A 20,961-nucleotide genomic window follows, 5' to 3' on the forward strand; every position below is an offset into this window, starting at 1 on the left:
ATCATGGACAAGACAGGAAACTCTGCTTCAGTTTCGTCATCTGCAAGTAGTGGTAAATGATCACCCCACTGATGGTTGTGGAATTGAAGATAATGTCTTTAAAGTGTCTGGAACATTGTAGGTTCTCAATAATGTAAATAATAAATGTGTGAATGGGAAAATAATGCTGTTAATCTAGTATTTCCAGTGTGTATCCTCAGCTTCTGTTTGTGTAAAATGAAGAGATTGAGCTGAAGAATCTATAATGCTTCTTTAATCTTTATTATCTAAATGCTATATCAGACTTCCCTGGTGGCACAGTGTTCAAGAATCTGCCTGCCAATGCAGGGGACACAGGTTCGAGCCCTGGTCCGGGAAGATCCCACATGCTGCGGAGCAACTAAGCCCATGTGCCACAGCTACTGAGCCTGCGATCTAGAGTCTGTGAGCCACAACTACTGAAGCCCGCATGCCTAGAGCCCGTGCTCTCCAACAAGAGAAGCCACTCCAATGAGAAGCCTGCTCACTGCAACGAAGAGTAGCCCCCGCTCACCACAACTAGAGAAAGCTCGTGCACAGTAACAAAGACCCAATGCAGCAAAAAACCTTAAAAAATTAAATTAAAAAAAATGTTATAGCGTTTAGCACTTGTTAGTCACTATAGAATGCTTAAAACTTTGGAGGCCACAATACCTGCCTACAGAACCCTAAAATGTAAAGAGTATAAGATTCAATCTCATAAAAATGAATTACAAGATATTATGCACATCAGAAAATGCATAGTATTAATAGAATAAGAATAATAAGAATAAATGTATAAGAATCTTAGTGTCATTACGTAAGTGCTAGAACAAAGAAGTGTAGAGTTATACATAAACACACACAAAGAATAAGAGTTTGTAAAGACACCAACAAATAAACTTACTTCTGGAAGCAGGGATAATGAGAGAAATAGTACACATATCAAGAAGGATGAAATAATAACACTTTGGTATAGAAAAACATTTGAGCAAAGTGAACCTTTACCTTAGCTTGGTGGTAGAAATTTAAAAAGTGCACATAAAAGACTGTGGCATCTTCATTTCTTTCAAATATATAAGGAGATTCTTCAAAGTGTAACCGGAGGAGAATGTCAGGAAGTTGATTATTTCCAGAGTCAAACTCAAAAATTTGGCAAGATGGTAAATTTGTGTTAGACCATAAATAGAATGTGTCACTTAAAGAGGTACCAAGATCGACTTGATGAAATTGAATGCCATCTGCAGGGAAATGGAACATAAAACTAGGAAATGATTTAGATCACAAAGAGGTAGAAGCTGTGACTATTCATTATTCAATATGGAGTAGTAGTTCAGGAAGAAAAGAGCCAATTATTTTGAAGTTAGAAAAGTGTATTGGCTTTTTTTCATTCATTTTATTGAATGTTTTAATATATTATGAACAAATATTTGGAGAGGCTGCATAGTGGCTGAATGAGTGGGCTCTGGAGACTTTAACCTCTTGGAACCTCAGTTTCCATATCTGTAAAATTAAAGTAGAAATAATGCGTATTTCATAGGGTTGTGAGAAAATTCAAGGAGATGAAACAGGAAACACTTAGTAGAATACTTGGTGTTCAAGAGCATTGCTACCTTTCTCTTTGTATTATTAGCCATGCGGTCATGATGTAGCTTGCAAGCAGAATGGAATTTTAGGGGCATCCTGAGAGTTTTCACATTTATTTCAGAATCCCTTCTTTACCCAAAGCTCTTAGGAATGAGTGAAATGAGTTTTAGAGAAACCGAGTCCCATATCTACCGTCACAGAGCAGTGCAGAGGGAGTCAGGGCTCCTGTGAGTACAGCTGGTGTCTGATAGTGAGACCTAAAGAGTTAAAGATGAGCAGGGAATCACAGGGCAGAAACCTAACAGATTAATAAGTGAAAAAAAAATTAGCTAATCAGATCAAGGACTAAACAGAAAGAAGAGAATGTCAATCAGCATTATTCCTCAAAAAAGTGTTGCTGCATCTGAAAACAGTAATGAAATGCTCATTGAAAGAAAAAGCAGAAGTACATAAACAAAAACTCAGAATTTGCTTCCTTCTTCAAGTTTTATTTTCATCTTTGTATTTGATCTCAACAAATTCATTATGTAGGTTTGCAAGTAGGTTTGAAAATATGACTCTTCTCTCAAAAGATTTATTTAGTGCAAAATTTCAGCAACATTTCATGCCAGGTTCCTCCTGCAAACACAGATTACCAAGAAAATAGTAAAGAAAATAAGAAACAAAGCACCACACAGAATTTAGACTTGCTACTGTTTTAACTTAGACCACATTCCAAGTTTTTACAAACTAGCTGAAGTTCTGGGTATGTGGAAAATATACATTTCTCATTTGCATACATCTCAAGTCTTACTAATTTACTCATCCTATAACATAGTTCTATTGAAGTTCAATCAGATTGGCTGTTATTTTTCTTGGAAATAATAATAGGTCATGGAAAATATATGAATTATCACTACAATCACTAATCAAATGTTTCCCTGGACCTAATTAATAACAAACCAGGCAAGGAGCATCCATATATAATTGGCTTGGTGTCAGCATAACTTAGTGAAGGATCACATGAAGAGCTGACTCTTCTAAATAACCGTTGAAATAACATATTGATTCTTTTTTAAAGGAACTTGGCAAAGAAAAGGAAATTGTGCGTGATTGTCTCTAGTTGAAAATCACATAAAATAGCCTTCAATAGGTCAAAACAAATTTTAATTTACACTATTTGATAAATAGCCTTGTAATAATTTTGAATGATACAATTGACTTTGCAGACGTAAGAAGCCAATTCCTTTGAAGAGCAGTTCAAATTATTGAAGACATTTTCATCCTCTCTCTACTTGGATATTGATTCATTTCTATGTAACGGGGGGAAAAGAAAATTGTAATTATAGCAGCACTGCTTGTTCTATTATAAGTAGAGGACTACCAACATTTCTATTATTAACCCCTATTGTCACTGGTTTATGATCTCAGCAGTAAACTTGGCATGGATGATACCTCCTTAGGAGTACATTTTTTTTGCCACGTTTCATAAGCCGTTTGTCTATATGATTATACAATTGCCAGAAATGATGTGCACTCAAATAGGCTTTTGATTTCCAATCATTCTGTATAAAGGTTTATGTTTTAAAATGAAAACACTGGCTTCAAAATATTCTAGATTGCTTTTGGCATTTTTTGGTTTGCCCTTTTTATTTTAATTCCCCAATCTGTTTAAGGCTAAATTTTAATATAAATTAATATAACCTGGTCTCAAGCAAGTGGCTCACTTCATCCACGTTAACAATTGGCACAGATTGCTAGGTGGAAAAGTCAGCTGCAGTGATTGGTATCAATTGCAAGGCTGACTGAAATAATGCTGTTAGCTTTGTGACAGTTCACTTAGCCCATCAGGTGTGGGCAGAGACCTGGAGAATTTATACGCATTTTAATACTTCTGATTCACATGCGGACCAACTAATACAGGACTGTTTCTTAGATAAAAAGTGTTACATCATTAAGAAAAATTATGAACCCTGTTGCACATGTATAAAGATATGTATATTATGTACTGTTATATAGATTATATATTATATATACATTATATACAATTCATGTATATAGTGCATAGTTAAAGAAAGATAAAATAAATGCCATCATTCCACCTCAGGTTAAAGGCAAAATGTAACCAAAACCTTTACATTCCCTAGAAACCTCTCCATTATGGAATCTCCCTCCTTCCTCCAAGATGTAACCAGTAGCTAATTTAAAAAAATAATTTTCATACTTTTCCTCATAGATTCATCTGTAAATAACATTTACTATATTCTTATTTCAGATGTTGAAATAACTGGAATGATGTTGAGTTTATTCTTTAATCATTTCTTAAAATTTCATTCAGTTAAATGTTTGCGGGGTTCATCCAGTTTTTTTACAAGGAATACTAGCGCATTTCCATTGCTTAAGGCATCCCTTTTCTTAGCCCACCACAAGTTATTTAACCATTCTACTGGTAGTGGACTTTGAGTTGTCTCCAGTATTTTCTACACATGTTTATTTCACTAGTATATTCCCAGATCCTAATTAAGAGCTAAACGTTATTTAAGATAATTGTATGAATATGAATTTACACCATTTCAGCGTTAGATACTTGGACATAATCTTTGTCTGAATTACCTTAGCCAAACTAGTTTCTGAATTACGAAGGCTAACAGGCTTGCAATACAAACTGAGGCATTAATATTCTTATTATAAAAGTATTATTTTAAAAAAATCAGGACAAATATCTCTAACACATGTTATGTGCACACATAATAGCACATGTTATGTGTGCACATAGCTTTTCTCTCATTTGTGTGCTGGCAATGAGACCATGGTGACATTGTCCAATAGACTTCCTTGAGAAACTCAATTATTCCCGTTATGCTGCCAATTGTTCCTAGGGACAGTACTACAATAGAAATGCTTATATGAAGCCAGGTTCCATTTTGGTTTTTAATCTTTCTCTTCTACAGCTGCTGGTTGCTCCTTCCTTAAGCTCTTACTAGTGTTGTCCTTCTTGTCTGAACAGTCCCTCTATCTCAACCTCTCTATGGTCTGGTCATCATTGAATCTGATTTAATCCCCATCTCCCATCCCTGTCCTGGTCTGGATTTCTCTCCTACATAAATACCTTTTGCGTTTTGTCATAAGTATTGCCTTATATACAATGCTATACTCTAAGTAATTACCTGGATATTTGTTATCGTATTTGTAAATTGCTTTCCTTATGTATGTTTTTATTCATCAATAAAATGAGGGCTATGAATGGCTTGGTACCATCACTGTTATTTACTGCATGGCTTTAGTGGGTACTATTATTATTTCTGGCTTCTCAGGATTCCTGAATATTTTCCTTCTCCTTTGACTGCCCCCTGCTCTATATTTCAGAACTTCCTTGATGCCTAGATTTTGGATCTTTAAAATGTCACTAACTCATTCATTCATTCATTCATTTAACAAACATGCCTTGCATACCTAATATGGACCAAGCACTGTTCTAGACAGTGAATAGACAGAACAAAGGCAAACATGGCTCTTACTCTCAAGCAGTTCCCAGTAGGAGTAAAAGAGTCATAAAAAGATTATTACAATCTAATACAGCAAATTAGAGTGGCAGAGATAAGCGTTAGGCATTATAGGAGCTTATGAAATTGATATGCGTTTAATAGGTCAGGGGAAATGGAGAGATCACAGAAGTCTTCCTGGATAAAAGTATTACAGAATGAAGATCTATCAGGCAGGTGAAGGGGTAGGGGTGACCTCCTTGGCAGTGGGCACAGCAATACGTGGTAAACAGTGGAACAAGTTAGCTACTATTATGAATGCAGCAAGAGCAAAAACATGGACACAAAACATCTCTGACCATCTATGGTAGGAATTGCAAGAAACTGCTAGAAAGTTACACTTGGGACAGAGAGGCAGAGGCTGACACAAAGAGGCTAGAAATAAAGGCAGTTGGCAAGATCTTGGAAAGCCAGTATGTTATGGAAAGGGGCTAAGGCTTTTTCTTAAAGGTGACAGAAAAATTTAAGGAGGAAATTGAAAAGGTTTGACTACTGTTTTAGACAGACTATTTAAACATCAACCAGGGCAGACATGATGAAGTAAGAAGACTGTTGCTGCCCTGCTCTGAGAGAGGATGAGGAACTCTGAACCAAGGGAGGATGAGAATGGGATGAAGTCCTATAGCTTTCTATCTCTCTTTGTATTTTTTTTCTTCAGAGTATCTCTCTCCACTGAACACCTGGCATACCTATTTGTTTATTTTATCTTCTCCTACTAGAATGCCAGCTCTGTGAGAATAGAGGCAATGTGTGTTTGGGTCACTGCTCCAAACCCGTCACCTGGAGCCGTGCCTAGCACAAGCAGCACTCAGTAAATATTTGCGGGTCCAATGAATGAATCATGTGAGAAGTGAGAACTGGATGTGACAGGGATGATTTCCAGGTTTCTACCTTGAAAGGCTCCTATGTGGACAGGGATAACTCCAGCTGAGAGACTATAAAAGATAAAACACATTTAGGAAGAAATATGGTAAGTCAAGTCATAAAATCAATATCTTGTGAGCTGGATTGGGTGAATAATTTTCTAATCTCATGAGGTAGTTGAATTGAAATGTTACTGTCTGTCATAAGATGATATTTGAGTGAGACCAAAATGCCAAAGAAGCTAGTGATTACTTTCCTGTTTTTAATTTTAAACACCCAGGAAACACCACAAAGAAACAATATTTGGAGACCCATCTAATCATCCCTAATGACACTGTAGCTCCTCCTCCACAAATATGTTATTCATTTATTTGATTCATTCATTTATCTTTTTTGTGTGTGTGTGTGTGCTTGCTATGAATGTGGCTCTCATATAAAGAAGAGCATTCTGACTCACCTTCACTGGGGAATTACATGACCCTGTATGCCAAGGTCAACTGCCAAGGTCAACCTGCTTAAGGCATCCTTCTGACCTTAAAGGTTCTAAGAATGTCTGATTGATGGAAATCAACTTGCTGACCCCATGCAGAAAGAAAATTACCTAAAGGAAAATTATTAATAAAATACCCAACAAATAAACATTAAAAAGCATTTCAATTATCATTTTAAATCTTTCGCTCCAATATGGCACCTTGCAATCTAACTTGATTACTGTGATGCATTATGAATGCTTTAATCCACTTTCATATGATTCTCACAAGGCCAAAAGATTGCATGAGTTTCTCTTTTTCAGGATTTGAGTAAAATTGATGTGTTTAAGAGTAGTACTGGGGAAGAAAGTTGTTTCAGTTTGTTAACAACAGGTACACCAAACTTTACCTAAATATAGTCAATTTGATTCAATAGAGCCTAAAGATGTTACACACTACAGAGTCTTTAATAATTTGATTAAATGTAAGAATGTATCCAAAATTTTCAGCAGGTGATTTGTTTCTGTAATAACAAAAAAAATTTTGACCATGTAGTTTAAAAATTTTGACCATGTAGTTTTCCCCACAGATGGGGGAAAAAATGTTATACTTACTTTGGATTTTATTTGGCACACTTTTTGACAGCTTTGCCTCAGCTGAGATTCCTGATTTATTTATGAGTCTCTTGCCTTTTATTTAGTATTTTAATGTACACCTGTGAATTTGCATAAATATTTGCAAAAATGGCAAGGTCCAGAAGAATAAACATTTATGTCACACATAGAAATTTACTTAGAAGGGCATTGCCTCCACTCCCAAATAACACGGACTTGAGAAAAAAACAGTCTTAGTATACATTCCCTAAAAGTATTGGTATACGTTATTCATTAAGAGTAATTCTATCTAAGTTCATGTGTCAGAGTTTCAGCCACTTAATTCAGGGCTCTAAAATGAATTTCCACTACTATAACACTCTTGCTTCCTTATCCAAAATCTTAGTAGAAGCCCCAACAGTTTAAACCCAAATTAAGCATTTTTTCCATTGATTTTCAAGTTTAGCCTATTGTCATCTTAAACTTATTTTAGTTCAGAATAAAAATAAAAATGAGCTCAGGGTTTAGCCTCCTCCCTTTTCCAACACTTCATCAAAATGCTAGCAAGAAATTCAAAGAGGGATATATCCAGGAAAATAGACAAATGGGGTAGGAGTCATTGTTAGAGCAGAGAAGTACTGTCAAGTTTCCTCCAGAAGAATCCAATGAATGAAAATGGCTTACTGAATAAAACAAGTTGGTGGAATCTGAAGGCCAGAATATGCAAAAGATAAATCTTCCTCCATCATATGGAAATACATATTTCCAGCAGGACCCCTGAGAAGATCCACAGTTTTCCTTAGCAAATATGTAGATCATGAATGGGTAGTGGGGCAGAAAGCAGTGGTTCATTGAAAGACTATTTTCAGAGCATCTGCTCTGGTCAGCTCCCTATCTCTCTTCCCCCTCCTTTGACCCAAACCAAATGGCTGTCCTGTGTGTACCCCCAGGCAGGAACTGGACAACTGTTTTCTAAAGAAATTCAACCATCTGTCTGGGAAAATCTGGTACTTGTGGTGAGGGTGTTAGAACCCCAGAGAGGAAACTCATTCTAGCATTAAAAGGGCTTTATCTGTATCAGCACCCCATAAACATAAGTTTCTGAAGTGACATTGTCTATTCACAAATGGAGTCCAAGGCAGCCACTCCCCTTCAGAGAAAGGCCTAGTGAAAACACAGAACTACTTATGTAATAGGAAGGAGAGCTCATACCATTTACCTTTATGAATTAGCCTATGCCTTCACTCTATATATGACAGATAACTAATAGTTGCTGAACAAAAATCCTTAACAGAAAAAGAGAACTAAGATGAACAAAATTTGAGGAAACTCAATATCATGAAAAAGGAAGTTCAAAATGAATAAATATGTCAACTAATTCCAAAGATAACAGATAATTTAGAAAAGATATTTTCAAGTTTGAATTAATATCTGCAGAGATTCAAGATATATTATAGCCATAAAACAAGATAATGTTATTAAAAGAATAAAATGTCAGAAACAATATAAGATCTTAGGAAATAAAAACATGATTGACCATATAAGAAGTTCAGTAAAGAGTCTGAAAGACAAAGTTAAAGGAATTTCCCAGAACTTAGAACTAAATAGGTGAGAAAAAAAATAAGAGAAAATGTAACAAATTGAATCAATGTATAAAATAAGATATTAAGATAAATGGGATGAGATTTTAGGAAAAAAATAAAGAAAATGATGGGCAAAAATTGTAAAAAATAGTAATGGAAGAGTTTGCATCAAGAAAAGTTCATAGTCTCTCTGAATCTTAGATTCCTCTTCTGTAAAATGGAAATAATAATACTGTCCACACAGTTCTATGGTTGAGTTTTAAATGAAACATGGATAACAGTATCTACTACAATGCCTGCTTAGTAAATGCTAGTTATGAACATAATCTAAGTCTCATTTGTGAAAATGGAGACAGTAATACCTCATAGTGTTGCTGCTAGAATTGTTATATCTGTATTATCTATCTATATATCCATCTATCTATCATCTAGCTAAAACACACGACATAAAACAGACTCTTAGGAAACAGTACTCCTCTTCCTTTTATACCTACTCCATCTTCAAGGTTTTAGTTTTTCTACTGCCTCTCCATAGTAAAACATTTGAATCTCAATGCACAGTGTAAAAGCAAACATATCCCTTTAATGGTAGAATGAGTCTCAGTTGTTTCATTAAACAGCTATATAACCTAGAGGAAGTGACTCCCTCTTAATCTCAAGTATCTTTGTTATTAAATGGGGATAACAATACCTGTTCTATTTAGATGGCAGAGTTCTGCATATCAAGTCAGCTTCCTCTATATGTAAATGATACCTACTGGTAGGAGAGCAGCTTAACCTTTGGACATGGAGAAAGAGAGAGTTGCTGCTGACAGTACAGAATTTAAAGCAGGATGGTCTTGAGGTGGATGAGGAGGAAGAGAGTGGGAAAATAGTGTGTCAAGAAATGGCAAAGGCTCATTCAGTGTATCCATCAGCCAGTCAAAGGATGAGGAAACAAATCATTTAGCAGCAGGCATCAATGCTCAAGAAAGGAAATGGGCAGTGTGAAGCAGGTAAATTTGGGAATTATTCCTCCATCTGATGACCTCAGAGATGTCTGCTACCAGTGTATTGAGCACACCTTTTATCTTACATAGGTACTTCTCTGATCCCACAAGACTTCTCCATTGAAGGGGATTGCTGCCTGGGAGCTCTGTGTCTAACCCTCCCAGTAATTGATTTAGAAAGACTTATGGTACTCATAACTCTCTAACTTGTTTTAGTGCTATGCATGGGTGATTTTTCTCAAATATTTGTACTTAAGGATGGTTATCAGATCATAAGCTCTAAAAGGCAAAATCTGTACCTGACTTATCTTTGCTTTCCTTTCAGTCCTTAACACAACATCTTTAAGTAGTACATGGTTGAAGGTAATTGATTAAAATTATGAATGAAAAGACAAGCACAATGAAACATGAAAGGTTAATAAAGCTATATTTGTTAAAGGAGAGAAGAAGGATGAATAAAACTTAAGATTACTAATATAAAACTCTAATTAAAAACATTCTGAATGGGTCTTATTGAAAGATTTAAAAGAACACAAACAGCTATAGTAAACCAGAATGCTAAATTGCAGTAAAAGGAGTATAAAACAGGCACTGTTTGATAGACTGAAAAGAAATCTTGAGATATGGACATATCTCACCAGAGGTGAGGGGGTGTCTATTACATGTTTCTAAAGAAAAGGCTTTTGATTGGCCAACTGCGATTATTTCCCTCTGAGATAGCTGAAATACATAAGGACCATATATGAATATGACCAGTATCCTTACCCTCAATGAGTGGTCGAGAAGACAAATTTATATGCCAGGAGAAGCAAGGCATATTGACTATTTATGTAGTTCTTTATTTAGGTGTGGTCAAAAAACATGCCAATCTTAAAATAACTCACTTCTTAGAGAAAAAGGAGATTCTTATCAAAGAATGGTGATTTGTATGCTTAGTTCAGGCACAGTTTCTACAGATGGCATTATACTTGATAAGAAAAACTATGAATTTGGAAGATATGACAGGTATAGTGGAAGACCCAGGGCAAAATTGAAAAAAAATATAAAAACATACAAATAGGTGGTAAGGAGAGATAATATAATATTGATAATAGAGTAGAGATGGATGATCCAGTAAGGAATGGTATATATTTAGAGAAGAAGACAATGTAGCCATAATCAGGAATGACAATAAGAGTAGAATCAAAAGCAAACCTATGGGAAATTTATGTCACCATTTGAAGACAAAGCAAGATTGATGAAACAGGTTCTGTGCTAGATTTTTTTCCTTTTATTAATGATATATGGCTTTCATATATTTTGAAGACCTTTGACAAAGGTATTCTCTCCTTGAAAAAATTTTTGAAAAGTGAAAGGCAATCAATGAGAGGAAATAGTGAAGAAGATGATAAAATATAGGGTAAAACTTGGCAGCCAATGGAAAGAAAACAGTAAAAGAAATAGTGGTAAGCTGTAGAAAATAGAATTAGGACACCATCAACTTATTTGACAAACTTCTGGTTAAAACCAAATACAATATTAAGAGAGAAGAGCCTGCACTGTAGAAGCAAGGATGTGGGTACAAAGGGTCAGGTTAACAGAGGGTCTGAATGTGCCAGAACAACAAAAACAAAGTGAGATTCCCTTTAGGAGAAAGGAAAAGGGTGAAAAATACTATGTTCTTGGGAAAGGGATACTTAAGTTAGAAAAACTGGGGAAGCTATTAAATATATGAGTGTCAGAGAAAGAACTGGCTCTATGGAAAAGAGACATTCTAAAAAAAAAAGAGTGAAACTCAAATTAAAAACAAGCAAATTTTGAGACTATGGAGTTTTAAAGTATTCTTACTGATTTTGCTTAATAAATATAACTGGTTGGATAGAATTGAAACCAGAAAGACCAAAGTTTAGCACAAGAACTTTTAGGAGAGCACAAACACGTGCAAGGACCTGAAACTTTTTGTTACATTTAGTATATTCTAATGGGGAGGGGGATGAAACTAAAAGATATCTGAATACATTAATCCTTTAATTTTAAAGCAAGAATCATACTTAAAGGACAAATTATGGCATGGAAAAAACCAGTCATTCACGCATACCTATCTGTATATGCATATGTGTGTACATTTGCATATATATATGCATATATATGATATACATACATTTACGTTTATACAGATATAGTTGTATCAGTATAGAGTTATAGATATTATTCTTTAATTTTTGAGTATGGGACAACTGATATATGTGATAGTTAATCTATAGACACCAGCGTGGAAACAGAAATTCTGTAGACAAAGTGCAGCATACATCGTGCCTTTTCCTTTGTGACTGTCAGAAACACCTGCAGACCTTGTTGTGACTTGAAGTTTCAGTTGTTAAAATCTTTGCTTAGGACTTCCCTGGTGGCGCAGTGGTTGAGAGTCCGCCTGCCGATGCAGGGGACACGGGTTTGTGCCCCGGTCCGGGAAGATCCCACGTGCCGCGGAGCGGCTGGTCCCGTGAGCCACGGCCGCTGAGCCTGCGCGTCCGAAGCCTGTGCTCCGCAACGGGAGAGGCAAAATCTTTGCCCACAGTAATCCCTAACAGCCATGTTGATAGTGCAGGTTTCTTCCCAGGTCAAGAAAAACGGGCATGGACTTCAATAAACAGTTTTGGAGTCAAAACTAATTATTTATTTGCACAGCTCTTAACAAATATTTTGTTGCCCAATTATATTTCCTTTTTCCCCTTTGAACCTGGGATATAATAAAGTAAGCGAAGTATTCAGGAAGACCAAGAATTTATTTCTATCCCAGCAAAATAGCTAGTCACTAAATCAGTGACAAAAGACAATCGTGTCTGAGACTCCAAATCAACTCCATAACCTTCTGACTTGAATCCTTTGGGCAATCCAACGGCCCCATGGTACATTAAGCACCACAGTAAGTACAAAGCTGGCTCTGAATCCATTCACAGGACAAGCCACGGATCCTGATGTGCTTGCTAGAAGAGCAGCCTATATTTCAGTCTCTGACAAGCTTATGGAACAGCTGCCAAGTGTGATGGCAGATATGAGAGAAAGTGCTCAAAGACACAGAAACAGAACAGGATCAGAGGGAACCATGCCAGTGAGACACAGGAAGAGAATTAAGCACTCAAGGCGCCTGTGCACGGGAGTATCTTTAGTAGCTATGCAATGGGTGGGGAGGAGAAGAGGTGTATTCACATGAGAAACAGAAAGGCAGATTTCCATTTGCCATTAGTGAAAAGATGCCGTTGTAAATAACATAAAAGCATTAACAGTGATATAAACAAGATGGAAGATATTTATCTCTATCAGTTAAGAATCTAGATGTAATATTCTCAGGATGATGTACTGCACCCTGGTGTGATGGGCTCTGCATCTTCACCTTGTTGCTCTCCTGCATGTCTTTCCATACTCACAATTACTTCATGGTCCAACATGGGTTCCGACACTACATTGCCATTCTACCTCACATGAAGAAGAAAGCTGAAGGAGGATACTCCCCTCTTAGAGATATTCACCTCTTCTTACAGACCATTGCTTACAAGTTGCTCATATGGCCACGCATAGCTGCATCAGCGGCCACGAAATGTAATTTTTAATCTTAACTGCCATGTGCCTACCGGGATGAGAGAGAAGAGGATAATTCCATTACTGGGGATAATTATCAGTCTCTGCTAGGCCAGCTAACAACTTCAGTTACATCACTTTGTCTCTGTATCCCCCATACAAAAGAAAGTGCCTGGATAGAGCAGAGGTGCTGAGAAACTTTTTGGATGAATAATTGAATGTGACAGTGAGCTTCTCTGTGCCCCAATGCTTTTCTCTCTAAAGCAGCTGTCTTAAATTTAAATAGGACAGTTATGGAAAAAAGACATTAAAATAGAAAATATTATACATAAGCAGAATATTGGAATTGTTATGGCTAGAAGGAACTTTATGAGGAAGACCAACGCCATGATTGAAGAGTTAAGAATCTGAGGCTGGGAGAAGTATTAGAATCCAAGGTCACAGGGCCATAGTAGAAGGAGAAACAAAGTGGGACCCATGTCTTCAGACTTGTACTCTATACTCGTTTCCTAGGGCTACCATAATAAATTACTACAGGCTTGGTGGCTTAAAATAACAGAAGTTTATTCTGACACAGCTCTGGAGCCCAGAAGTCCAAAAATATAGATGTCAGCAGGTCTGAGCTCTCTCCAAAAGATCTAGGGGAATTTCTGTTCCTTGATTGTTCCAGCTTGTGCTGGTTTCAGGCATCCTTTGGCTTGTGGCTGTGCGGCTCCAACTCCTGCCTCTGCTTCATGTGGCCTTTTCTTTGTCTGATGTCTCTCCCCTCCTTATGAGGACGCCAGTCACTGGATTTAGAAGTCACCTAAAATGATCTTGACTCAATTACATCTGCGAAGAGCCTTTCCCCAAATAAGGTCACATTCACAGGTCCCAGGCGTTAGGATACAGACGTATCTTCTGCGGCAGGGCCACAGTTAGACTCACTACACACTCCATGTACTTTTTTCTGACACATCGTACTGTTCCCTAGCTTTTGTTACTATTACTATTATTATTATGGCAACATTATCTTCTTTTAATCTGTTAGGTAATCTATCACATTTTTCTCAGAGGTAACCAAAATATATCTGTAACATAATAGATCTTTCCGTATGAATGAAAAAAATCTAAATACTGAAAGTACGAAGTATGGTGGTATTAATTTAAAAGCTGATGAAAAATCCTCTGCTTCTGACATTCCCTTCATTAGCTAGCAAGGTACCTTACGGTCCCATGTAATTTGTCTTCTTCATTAAGTCTTTGAAGGCTCCGCAGGGACAGGTAGGATATTAAAAAATTATCAATCCTTAAAAACTTACTGTAAATAAGCTTGGAAAACAGTTTCCCAAGGTGTGATGGAATGTAGATTGTATTAGATGTGGAGGAGAAGGAATAGGTGGCTGGGAAGATTATCAAAGGAGAAGGACAATCACAAAAGAAGGGTGATGAAAATAGATTCTCCCAAATCGTAACTGCTTAGACCAGGCTCCTTTTACTGTCACATTTAAGTTTTTGTGTATTATACATTTGAGGAATGGAAGGGACCTACTTGTAATCATCTCTATTCTTACTTTTTCTGCAAAAATTAGATATTTTGCCCTTTCCTTTCTCCCTCTACTCTTTCCCCACTTTATGTCCCATTTGGGCCCTTTACATAGGGAATAATTTGAAGAGTAAGATATTTGTAGGCTGTGACCATGTTAAATGTTTTTTCTGTATCTCAAGTGTCAGGGGTTGGCACAATGTTAAGGACCCTGCAGAGGCTTAAGAAAATACTTGGCTGACACATTGATTGACTGATAAGCTCATTTCAGTACTTTAAGTCTGATAGAGAAACTTTCTCAGGGTCAAAAGACCACAGTCTACTTCTGGCTTTTCACTAACTAGTTTGGGTGACTAGAATCTAATCACTTAACAGAGAACACCTTTTTATTAAAAGCAAGAATTCAATGACTTCTGGATCTGGACTTAGAAATCAATACCCCACAGACCTGTTTGAAGGATCAAGTAAGATAATTTAGGTAAAAGAACGCTTTAAAAAACAATAATCATAATGTAAATGTTAGGTTGAAACATAATGAATGTAGCACATGAAGAAGTCATCAGTGTAAACACTGTAGTGAAGTAAGACATGTGTCCTTTCAAAAAATTATTTCTAAATCTCTTGCCTTATACACAAATTCAGTGGTGTCGAGAGACTCAGAGTAGTCTTGCTAAAGGGAAAGATCATCCTTGTCATCTAACTTTGAAAGGTGAAGAATAAGGAAGATGACATATTTTCCTCTCTAACATCTAATTAGAGAGTGCTGATGGTAGATGGCTTGGTAATTATTTGACCATTTTGTCCCCATTTTTTAAGATAGAGAGGAATCACAGATATGAGATAAGCTAGGTTAAAAATAGATTTATGGGGCTTCCCTGGTGGCACAGTGGTTGAGAGTCCGCCTGCCGATGCAGGGAACACCGGTTCGTGCCCTGGCCCAGGAAGATCCCACATGCCGCGGAGCGGCTGGGCCCGTGAGCCATGGCCGCTGAGCCTGTGCGTTTGGAGCCTGTGCTCCGCAATGGGAGAGGCCACAACAGTGAGAGGCCCGCATACCACAAAAAAAAAAAAAAATTATGGATATACCGATTCCAGCAATACTCCCTTTTATTCCAAACAACCCGTGCAGTTTTCCATCAGTGACAGGTAACTGGCATAGTACTAGTCCTCGTGCTTATAAAAGTTATCCTACACAGGGTAATATTTAACAACTTCCTTCTTTACTAACACCAGAACAAGGAAAACAATAGCTTAAGCAAATGTACCCGCCAAGGTCCTTAGTAAAAAGTAACAGAAAAAAATCTCTGGCTCATTTAAGCAGTTAAGGAATTTCTTGAAAAAGTACTGGGAAGTTTTCCATCAATGGGAAGGCTGAAGAACCGGAGGCCAGAGGGATGAAGATGGGAGGAACAGCCAGTGGTAGAGCCAAACAATACCACAAAACTGGTACCACAAGGACACATCTGCCTCAGCTGCTGCCCTGGAACACACAGTGTGCTCTGCCAGCATTGCTGGCTGCCACCCTAACAACATCCACTGCTGCTCCTAGGAAAGGGATGTCACTGCTGCCACTGCTACCACCCCTCACCCCCAGAACAGATTCTCTACTATTCCTGCTTCTTCGTGTCACTAATTCTTGACTCAAAATTTGGGGCAGGGGCATCTTATTAGTTGTATTTGTGTCACATACCTGAGCCCTCACTGCAGAGGAAACTGGGAAAATGAGGATGGATATTGGCAGCTTATGTAATGGGAGGTGAGCAAGTAACTCTGATACAAAATAGAAAGGATGAAAGTCGTTAGATAGGTGCAAAGGAGGAAGGGACTCTGGAAGGGAAAGAGTTCCTGTCAAAGTGAGGATTGGGGCCAGACTTATTAGAAGACCTGATATTTGAGCTGCATGGGATACATTTCAACAGATGGAGGTGGGGAGAGAGCATCCCAGCATGGTGGAGACTGGAGCATAGGCATGTGGACCATAGGGAAGAGGGCTTGTATTTGATTTTGTGCTTCCATCCTATGCAACTAGCTTCCGTTATTTATCTCTGTCACTTTTGAGAAATGTGGGAAATACATCCTTAGAAAACGAATCCTGAGATGTCCAGGGTCTTCTGGTGCCAATCTATTTCAAACATTATTTATCAGATTTCTTAGACATTGCTTATTCTGACATTGAAGAAGGGAGTCACTTTAGTTAATGTGTCTGGATGCCTCCTCTTGGGCACATTCGTTCAAAGATGAAGTATGGACACCTTCCTCACGTGGACATCCTACTGTAAATCATTTTGTAAGATAATGCATTTAGCTGTATAACACATCACTTGGTATTGTTATTAACTCTTTCCTGTTTAAATACTTTATCTCCCTGATTAGACTGAGAATTTTTAAGGGCAAGTCTACATGTGTACAGATGTTTAAATTTGTCAATCTCACATTGTCCTCCCTATCCCTGAAGAACTGGAGGCCAGAGGGCCTCCAGTTCAATCCAATTCCTAAGAAATTGCACAGCAATAAACTCTCCCTTAGGATATGGAACTGAGGTTATTTACCAACTTTTGTCTACGTTGCATTCCTGTAGGGTCAGGAAAGTGGCTATAAGACCCTGGGAAAATTATTTAGTTTCACTGTGCCTCAGTTTCATCATCTGTAAAATGGGTAAAATAATACTATTTATCAGAGAGAGCAATTGTGAAAGTCAAGTGACACAGTACCAAATTAGTTCAGTGCTTGGAGTACAATAAATGCTCAATAAATATTTGTGATTGCTCTTATTAATATTATTATTATTGATTTCATAGTATGTGATCATCTGAATTTTTCCCATCCATGCCTATGATTATTGGGTAGCCTTAAAGAAGAGGGTTTTCAATGAATAAAAACAATACTTGGGCACAGGCTAGTGAGACAAAATCCAGAAAACTCTAAGGGGCATTTTTACTAGCAAGGCCCAGACTTCAGCAAGTATGAGGGACCCAGTCCAGCCTTTGGCCACTACTGAGGGTTACAGGCATGGCATGTGTCAAAGCAGGCCAGAGAAGTAACCTCTCTATAAAGAGACTAGAGTGCAGTGTTTCTCCACGGATTAGCAGCTTCATGACACAAGTCATGTGACTCTGGCTCAAGTCACATTGAAACTAGGTTAAAAATCATTGGACTGGAGGAATGTCCATAGTGGTAGTATCCAGGAGGGCCATCAGCAAAGTGACTTAATGAAGAGCACCTGAAGCTTGGTGAGCATCCCTTGTTACCACTGTGTAGGCAATATTGTGCCTCTCCTGAACCTGGCACCATATGGGAGAAAGGGTGATGGGGTGTTGTTATCTACACCATCTCTAGGATCTTCCCCATGTTGATTGCAGAGCCCTTACCTTCTCTTCACTCCTGCACTGTAAACAGTGTTTGCAGAAATATGTCTGACAAATAATCACTCTCCCACCGGGGCTATAATGATATCTTATGCCCTCAGCAAAGAATTGTTGAATAAATGTGTTACCAAAAAAAAAAAAAAAAAGACAGTGTTTGTTCATCGGAATATAAAATGCTCCTTTGTGGTCTTATGTGAAGAAGCATGTAAGCATATGGTAGCTGCCAAGTTTGCCTGCAGGTAAAACAGAAGCAAGTAATGCTGATCTTGCAATTCTTCCCTTCTCTCCATTTGCTCTTTTATATCTCAGAGATTAAAGGCTTTGCTCTCTAGCTTCCCCTGTTAAAATGTTAGCTCTTAATAGTGCCACTTTATCAGATATTGGGGGGAAGGGTAGCAGGCTGGATTTTCATACTAAAGAAGAGGGATTTAAACCTTAAAGTTTTCAGGAGATTCTTCTCTCTTCGTAGACACTGGGCATTGAGATGGGCAGCGGAATTAAGAGAAATGAGTGAGATTACCACGGATTTTAGGGCTTGAATTTTGTGCATCTTTGCATCAGTTAGGCTATTTTCAACTGCAAGGCATAAACTGACTAAAATAGTTCGAACAACAAGAAAACATATTATCTCATGTGAACAGTAAATCCAGAGGTTGGGCGGATGGCGGAGCCAGCAGCTTGAGGATGTCATCCAAGAGTAGGTCTTTTTCATCTCTGCTCTCCGCCATCTTTGGTTTTGTTTTTATCGTTAGGCAGATATCAAGAGCAATGATACAGGGATATCATACATTTGTGAAAATGTCCCGAGGAAGAATAAAGACGTCCTCTGCCCTTCTTTTTCCTGAAGTGAAGAATCTTCTCACACACTCCTTTGCAGAGTCTCCCTCCATCACACCAAAATGTGCTCACATTCTCATTTCTCAACCAGCGTTAGCAGAAGAGATAACCTTAAAACCCATTAGACCTGCCTCTGCCCTGGGGGATGGAGACATGGGGCTTTGGAGGAGAGGAGTAAGAACTTGAAAAATAGCAGAATTGTTTTTAGAAGGAAGAAGCATGGAAGGTAGTCTGGAGACAACTGGGGGAGTTTTCTATATACTTTATATGATCTTCTTATTCAGAAAAACCAACAATGACATTTTAAAATAAAATAAATACCAGGAGAAAAAAAATTCTTGGAGAGAGACTTTGTTTCCAAAAATGAGAGACAAAGCTTTTAAAATAGCCCAGGGGGAGAAATGGTTGGGAGGTAGAATGAATATTTATCTAGACAAGGAAATTGGCCCAAGGAAAAGAAGAAAAAAGAGAAAATGCATATTCATGTGGCCAGTTCATCCTGCTGAGTCAGGCTCAGTGTGTAGCCATGGTTGTCATTCCATTTGAACCTGCTGTCTGCTGTGCAATGTACTGGGAAAGGCTGTGGGGTTTGATTTAGCTAAGATTCATGGTAGTAGACAAAGTAGCACATTGCCATAAGCTTTGGGTAGTATAAAGTTCCATTGACTGGAGAGTAAGGTGTTGCAGTTCTCCAATCAGGTGGTTCATTATGCTTAGTTTCTGGAAACAGTTTTTCATTGAGAAATTCTAACACTTTAAAAAAAAGAAAAATAACTACACAAGACATAAACTAAGTGAATTTCTTTTCCTGCAGCAATTCATATGCTTTTCACCTAGATAAAATAAGCACTATAGGCACGTGTTCAAAAGAAAAGAGAAACCCAAATGAATTACATTTTTAAACAGCCTTAATCCTATTTGGTCAGGAACAAGTTTCCCTAAAAGCTCAAGTGCTGGCTTCTGGTGCCTGTCATCAAATTACTGCAGAACATTCTACCATGCCTTGACTTCTGCTATAAGTAGAATCCAAGAAAGATTAAGTCTTTGTGGAGATGGTATCTAGGAACTTAAAAACAACAACAACAATGACAAAAAGCAGTTGCCAAGTTGCTGAGAGAGTGAATCATAAAAGTCCTTCCTCATCACAAGAAAAAAAAAAAAATTCAACTGTGTATGGTGATGGATGTTAACTAGATTTACTGTGGTGATCATTTTTCAATGCATATAAATACTGAATTATTATATTTATACCTAAAATGAATATAATGTTATATTTCAATTACACTTCAATTAAAAAAATAACAAAACAAAAAAGCCCCTAGTATGTAGGTGTATTTTCCTTCAGCAAATGTTTTCTTAGAAACCAAAGAAAAGCAAGAAGCCAGAGAAGATTGGTGGGAAGGAATCAACAGATCCTAGGGAAATATAGGCTACATATTTAGGTGAAATTTAGTGTGATTGACAAGAAAAGAAAAAGGACAATATAACAACTGATTATATCATGAGTACGCCCCTCCCACCATCTCGTTGTGGTTTCTTCTTTATGTCTTTGGATGTAGAATATCTTTTTTGATAGGTTCCAGTCTTTTTTTAATCAATGGTTTTTCAGCAGTTAGCTGTGATTTTGCTGTGCTGGTGAGAGGAGGTGAGCTCAAGGGCCTTCTACTCCGCCATCTTGGCCAAATTCCAGACATAACAACTGAAGGAGTACAATTGGACTCAACAGGACGAGGTGGAGATGCTGTGTTATGGAGATGACTTGGGGAGAGAAAGAATTATGACAAATAGAGGATTCAGCTTGCTTTCTCAGATATGTTTCGCTCACAGTATTCTTCTTTCTCAGACTTCATGCTTGCAAAAGAACAATACAATTAAGCAAATATTTTTGATGACTACACTATGTAATGCAAAATAGGGAATGACTTAGGGAGACAGATACATTTATTATTAGTTACAACACAAGGCGGAATGTTCTATAAGAAAGGAAAAGAATAGTTCTATCTTTGGTATTTTTTAAGTCTCAGAAAGGAGTTAATAGATGAATTGAACTTGGAAAACGTGTAGGCCATTGACAG

Source organism: Phocoena sinus, chromosome 3 (assembly GCF_008692025.1).
Source record: "Phocoena sinus isolate mPhoSin1 chromosome 3, mPhoSin1.pri, whole genome shotgun sequence".
Taxonomy (NCBI): domain Eukaryota; kingdom Metazoa; phylum Chordata; class Mammalia; order Artiodactyla; family Phocoenidae; genus Phocoena; species Phocoena sinus.